Below are 7,493 nucleotides of genomic sequence, written 5' to 3'. Positions count from 1 at the left end.
GTTAGACTGGATGATATAATAAGTCTTCCAGCCTTAGTGATCCTGTGATCACCCAGTTGTTCCAGGCAGAGAAAGTATTTAGCAGATGTTGCTAATTATCAGGCGGCTGGACTTTCATAATATATTGTAGATTTTCAATTCCTCTTTCACTAAAGCTGATACTTACACTTCTTTCATTTGACTTGTCAGAATGGGAAAAACAGATTACTGTTTTCAGCATTTCCATTACACTGAGCTTCTAAAGCAGAGCACTAAATATTTACATAGGTCTCACAATTCATGCTGGTCGAGAAACATTCTACTGGTACTACATGGAAATGTAGTTAACCCCTCCTCTCTCCCCACATTAGTACTTACACTGTTGTATTATGCTCCACCAAAAAATAAATGACAAATGAATCATTTTCAATGACATATAAAACTATCTGTATTTGAGAAAAGGATCTAAATGATTGAAATAAAAATGTTTTGATAAAAATATAGTTGTTATCTCCAGCAGATGCCTCTATATCAAAGGAATAGTTCAGGACAATAGTGCCTGGAAGAGGTGAGCACAAAACTGCCTTTTATAGCAGCATTTTTCTCCCATTTCTACCATGGGCTACATGACTCTATATCCATAACTGAAATCGCTTTAAAAAGAATCTGCAACAACTTGATGGAAGTTCTCTGTCATAAATATATATTATCCACCTGTATCGCAATGCTGCTGCTAAGAGGAAGATTATTTATCAGCTTTTTTTAATTATCCTTTTAACTAATCTTCTTTTATCCTGGCCTCAGGTATCATGTCTGGATATTCAGCACAATATTGGTGATGTTGCTGTTGGCCTTATATTGTCACAGTGACATATCTCCCACTGCCCGGCAGGTGGAGGCAGAATTTAAGGGAAAATAGTGCCTTAATGCGATGACTATCATCATTTTTTGTTGTTGTGGTTTATTCTTAAAATACAGCTCCCTCATTCCTGTCGTTTTCTGCGGGGGGGAGGGGGGAATCTGGTGTAAAAATATAATACACTGTTAAGACAAACAATAAATTAAATAGATTTTAGTATATTTTTTAGGATATTTTAGTATATTTTTTAGGATATTTTAGTGACTATGTCCTTACTGTAGTCCCCTGTATGTTATAGCTGCATATTTTCCTTAGCACAGAATGTCATTTATTGGTAGTATGTCTCTCACAGGAACTTACAGCATCATTACTCTGATTCCTGCTTGACATTTGCAGGATGATTTTTCTCTTCTTATTTTCTGTCCCTCTTCTGGAATTGGCTGCAAACTTGTTCTTTTTTTTTTTTTGGGGGGGGGAAAAGAAAAAAGTACTTAAAAGAAATGACAGGACCAGCTCATCAGAGCCATTTTTCACTGAGGACAGGGACTGAAAAAAGATACAGTAAGCATTAAGGAATCATGGATTGCACTGCAAGAAACATTATTTCCAGTAGGTGGTTCTATAAAATAACATCTCCGGATTTGGGAATGACTGGTAGCCAAAACTAACATGGCTTAAAGAATGTCTTGTTAATTAAAAAAAATAAAAATGAGGGGAAGTCCTATGTCAGCGCTAATGAGCCTCTAGATTGACAGTAACTAATTCCTCCTACAAAGATCTCTGTTATAGGTGCTTCCATCAGCAGACATGCTAATGAATGCACCCTCACAGAAACTGAATGGATTATCTTTGAGATAGACCAATTTAATTAAGATTGAAAGCTATGTCAAAGACATATGATGAGTTTTTTTCCTTGTTCATCTGCTGACTGTATCTTGTTAATTTTACTTTATTATTCCAGAGTGAAAGGAAAGAAGGCAAACAAAATACAGGCATGTAAGGACTAGAGACAAGAAGTGAAGGGTTAATGTTTTACTGAGATAGAGGAGATGGGAGGGGTAGTGGCTGAGAGAAATTTTTAAAGGCATTTGGTCCAAACAGATTTTTAAAGGCATTTGGTCGAAACAGTAATTTTCCACTTTTTTGTTTATTTTATGACAGAGAGGTGTTTGCTGCAAAAATTAAACTGGCCAAAAATTATTAATCTGCCATAATATGGCCATACAGTGACTATCAGGCTACTATACTAAAGGTACTTTTTCTTTCTTTCCATAACATTAGTTTGGAAAGCTCTTTAAGGCATTAACAAAGAGTTTTGAGTTGATTATACAGGAAGATAAAGTGTCCACTTAACCCTACGGGGTCTGATAATAAATTAAGCAGGTGTAGGGCAGAGGCACAGGCATTTAAGACCCGAAACCCAAGCATTGGGTTGGTCAAGGATTAGCCAATTCACTGCCAGTGAAGAAGAAAGAAATTTCTGATGATCCACTCAAGCATAACAACCATCAGAAGGAAAAAATGAAAGAAGAGTAATTGGGAGCTAGCTATTAGCTAACCTGGTCAGGCCTCAGGAAAGCACCTGAATCTCAGCTGAAGAGTGGACAGGATCGGTGTTGTAAACCATCCCCACGTCCGTCACGATGAGAAAAGTAATCCTGATACTGCTGTTATTTCACCAGTCTGAACATTTGCTGTAATACACACTCGAGGTATTACATCCTAGTCAAATATTCCTGACTGGTATCAAACCTCGCACTAAAAAGAGATGTTGTGGAGCCACAAGGCGTAGCTGGTTTTGTTTTACTAAGCATGGTTCTTTCACACAGAACACCTCAGGACCACCACTGTTGTCCTGCCTAGAAGGCATAGGACTGCATTTTTCTTAGTGTCCCTTTTGACGCCAGGCTCCGTTAAAGCCGATTTTGAAAACCATTTTAAAACAGGTCCCTCTAGCACAGAAGTTAGCAACTTCATAGGTATTGTTTCACCCTTAAGAAATTAAGATCCAGTTTCACAACCCACCTACAAATACGGTGCTTAATCTGGAAGCTCCTCTTTGTTTGTTGTTTACTTCCACATTATATTTGATACACTGTACTCTTAGTTACCTAGTCTTATCTATATAATTTTTTTTCTATTTCTAGTCCAGTGACATCTTCAGTTTATTCCTTGGCAAACAAAAGCAATCCAAGAAGAAAACAAAATAATTTAGTTGTTCTGAAATGACAGATTTGACTTAAACAGGCATATCTACAGATTCCTCAGAAAAGTGAGTAGGAACGACCTTTAATTCATAATATCTTGGATGATTGTTGTATTTCATGGTATTGTCTAGCTACTTCCCCATTATTTAGATTTCTGGAGTCATAACCTAAATATGTGCTACATTGAAACTAAAAAAAAAGAATTAAAAGTGAGCAGGAGGAAGATAAAATAATTGCATGGCTTAGAAATAACACATAAATTCACCTTCGGAATTGAATCAAAGGACAAAAACACGAAAGAAATAAGCAACCCCACCACACATTATAAAGAAGTGCTTGGAACCAAGAATTGTCATGCTTCTCTGCCTAGCCCCACATTTTTTTCCATTTTGCAATTAAATAATTTTTTTTAAAGGTATTGTTCTTCATTTTGAGTGTACAGAATGAAACATACTGTACAACTATTTCCAAGAGGAAAAGGCTGTAGATACTTTCTACTTACTTCTTTTATAATTGGAAACTAGAATGTACCTGATAGCAGTCATAACTACGTGCTTTTTCTGCACTGTATGACTTCAGTTAGGTTGGAAACATATCAGCATTAAAATAGTTAGCATACAAAAGCTACAGTGAATTCTTCAAAGCCACCTAATTTCTGTTTTCGTGTGTTCATATTTCTTTAAATGGAAAAAATCTGCTAAAGTTGTAGGCCACTTTATAGCCACTATGCACTCTGAACATCTAGTCCAGAGAAAATGAAACTTTTCTAATAATTACATGGCTTTATGTTTATAATCCAGTATGTGCTGACTTTTAGTAAAAAAGTTACTCTAAGTAGTTCTCTGTAGCTACACAAAGTTGATTAATTTTATGACACACTGCATTTCGTCCTGTGGCAATAATGTTTTTGGAATTGATATTTGCTTTTCTGATGCAGGTTTTGCTGATACAGAAATAGTGAGTAAATTAGGATGGCCTGGCATGTTGAATGACTCTCTCTCTCTGTATATACATATATATATATCCATGGCTTAAATTAGAGTGACTTTGAAGTGCCTTAAATAACATTGTAACCTAAATCTTTTTGTCACATTTCTAATAAAGTTGCTTTTGTGGTTCCTTTTTTTTTTTTTTCTGATAGTAAGAGGGGTAGTAGAGATTTGGTGCTACATGCTTCCGGTCTATTGATTAGTATTAGGGTTGGTGGAGGTGGATACAGATGGATAACAACACTAAATTGATAACTACCAAGGAAGAGATATTAGTTGGTGCACCTTTCCAAAGAGATTACATACTTTTTGCAGAGTAGAATATAGGAGAAGGATGTCTTTAGAAAGAACAAATGGCAAACTGGGGCCAGCAGGAAGCTTTATGGATGAGAGAGGCAGTCAGGAGAAGGCAGGGGTTGCAAACTGTTCTTGTGAGTGAGGCAGAAAATTATGGCCCATGTTCTCTTCTTGGCTCTCACACTAGAATCTTGAGCAAGTCACTTGTCTGCCGTATGTATTTCCTCACAACATGGCTTAATTGGCATTTGTTATGATCTTGGGGTTAATGAACAGAAGACAAATGCCAACAGTGGAACTTATTGTGATAACTTTTTACAGAATTACTCTGGGCCTTCACCAAAAGCACTATTTTTCTACATTCTGCAAAGGAGTTGTGCACAGATCTAGGTGTTTGTTACATCTTTAACTTCCGTGATGTGTTTCACCTATGCTAGTAATACTGTCGTTGCTGCTATCTACTGAGAAAGGTGGGAGGGACTGCTCATTTCATATTTCTAAAGCCCATGGGGGGTTGGCATATTTGGAGTGTGACAAAAAAATACCTAATTATGTTGCATTTGCTGATCATATCATCCACAATAGCAAACATGTGTTGTTTATTTCTTTATCGTATATCTGAAATGACAGATTATGAACTGACAGAAATGACTAAATTGTGCACCTGTTTCTTAGAATACTACACAAAAATTAAGTGAATTATTTAAAAAATGAATTTTATTGTTGCATATTATGTCCATACACCAAAAAATAAAGTGCATTCATTCTGTCATTTCAGAATATATAAGAAGTTCTTTTCTGCTTCTCTCGTGGCCTCATCAGATAATTACATTTATCGCCCTAACATTACAAATTCATCACACAATTATTAAAGTGTCGGAGAGCTGTTACTTCTACCCTTCAGGTTGTAGTCATGGGCCCTGGGCCCTCTGTGCAATATATTTATACAGGAGGTGATATCTTCATGGGTTTATAGATGGACTTCTGTCTTCTTGGCATAACTTGTTTCACTCCCTGCTTTCATTAGGATTGTGGCAAGCATTCTGAAGACAGCATGTTAAAAGAATCAAGAGCTTAAAGATATTCTCAGGTTTCTTATTTGTCCAAAAGTAAGCAACCTATTGTCTTGCAATACTCTAACTCATCCAATACTGAAAAAGCAAAACATTATTAATACATTTTATGAGTGAGATGCATAAGCAAGTGCACAATATTCTTAAAGGAATAGGCAAGTGGAACACAAAACGGCCACTGTCTGCTTCAGGGACTGAAGCCTGTGGTGGGTCATGTACATTAAGGTAGCTTGCCTGAAGCCTGCAACTGCAGTGACACTGGATATTACTCCATGGTATTATGCACGTCAGTGGAATGAAAGAAGCATAAAACTGAAATACAGGAAGAGGCAACAGTGTCCTAGAGAGACAAAAAAAAAAAAAAAAAAAAAATCAGTCATCCTCAGAAAAATGTAGCACTGTGTAGGTAGAGAATTGGAATAGTGAACAGTGCTGCTTCTTCCTTTGTTGACTGCTGCTGTGCTTGGTACAATAGGATTTCTTCATATGTTTCTTTGTGAATAACCAGGATCACATCAAGGGGTTCCACCACCATCTCGTGGACTTTAGGGACTTTTACTACCACGAGCATGGCACTGCAATTTGATCTTGTTTGGTAGCTATTTTAACACTTTGGTGCAAGCTTCATGTATATAAATGGGACAGTCCATGAAAGAGAGTTGCTGTCATTTGACTAAGTAGGTCTCACGTTAAACTAGTATTGATTATTCCAAAGGAATCCTGAAATGCCAAATAGCTGTATTAAGAAGGAACCTTGGGAATCTATTAATGCAGAAATAAGTACAACATACTCTGTTTTTTTATGTGTCTCCAACTAAACATAAAATACTAACAACTAATAACTATATTTAACTTAAATCTTAGTGGATATATTTTTTTACAGCAGTCCAAACCATTGACTAAATCCAGTGGAGCTTTTGGATCATTTCTTTTCTCTTGAATATGTGGGCCACCTCTTATGTAAATACAGTTCAAGTGCACTGTTGCACAATCTAAAGTAGCCTTCTACTCAAGCAGCTAAGAGTTGCACTCGCTTTCATCAGTAGTCTGCCCTGAAACGTTGGAAGCCGTTTCACTTGTCAGTCAGCTATGCAAACACCCACAGCATTATGTATGTGAAGCTCTTACGCAATGCTTTTATTTGTGGGATACACTTCAGTGGGAAGATGTAATAGTATTCTAAGTAACAGGCACATTGTCAGTTACCGTAACTGCTTAACCAGATTTTCTTGTAAACATGCCATAGAATTCTTAAGTCAATCTATTAAAAAAATATATACATACTTACTATTGGAAAAGAGGTTACCTTTAAATACATGGACATGCATAGATTTGTTGTTATAAAGCTGAGTTTGGCTTGTCTTTGATTTCATCTCTATTCTGTTTCAGTAACAAATTTTTATTATGAAGGTAACACATTGCTCCTACTTTATATGTTAAAAAAATAAACCTAAAGTTACATTTACTCAGACATCATAAGCCTCGTGTCTACATCACAAAATCAAGCAGCATATGCCATTTAAAATTATTTTCAATTTATTATTGCCACTGTTAACATATGTGAAAAGACATTTAATTATCATCTTGTTGGATATACAATGCTGAATGCACATTTTCAAATATGTGACTTCAGTCCATCCTAGAATGCAGTCTATTACACATTTTCTATTTTATCCTTAGCATTACACAAAATAAAACAATGCAGACAAGGTCATAAATTCATTTGTAGCAGATGCAATGAAAATGTATTTTGACAAACACAGAGTTACCATGTTTTAGTTGTGCAATCTTTGACCCTTCCATATTTCTTTGTGACACCTGAAGGTCATTTAAAATTTTCCTCAATAAAAATCATACATGTGAGAAAAAGCTTTATATTTTATAAATGGTGCTTAATGCCTACACTACAGCTTATTAGGGAAAAAAAGATGGTCCTTGTACTGTGAAAGTTTCTTGTGTGCTAGCAACAACTTCTGAGTCTGAATGATAGGATATTATGAACACGAGTTAATGTAGTTGCTGATTTTAGAATCACAGTGTGGTTTGGGTTGGAAGGGACCTTAAAGACCATCCAGTTCCAACCCCCCTG

This window comes from Eurypyga helias, unplaced genomic scaffold (genome assembly GCF_000690775.1).
Source record: "Eurypyga helias isolate BGI_N326 unplaced genomic scaffold, ASM69077v1 scaffold21717, whole genome shotgun sequence".
Classification (NCBI taxonomy): Eukaryota; Metazoa; Chordata; class Aves; order Eurypygiformes; family Eurypygidae; genus Eurypyga; species Eurypyga helias.
Note: the sequence above shows the minus strand (reverse complement) of the source record.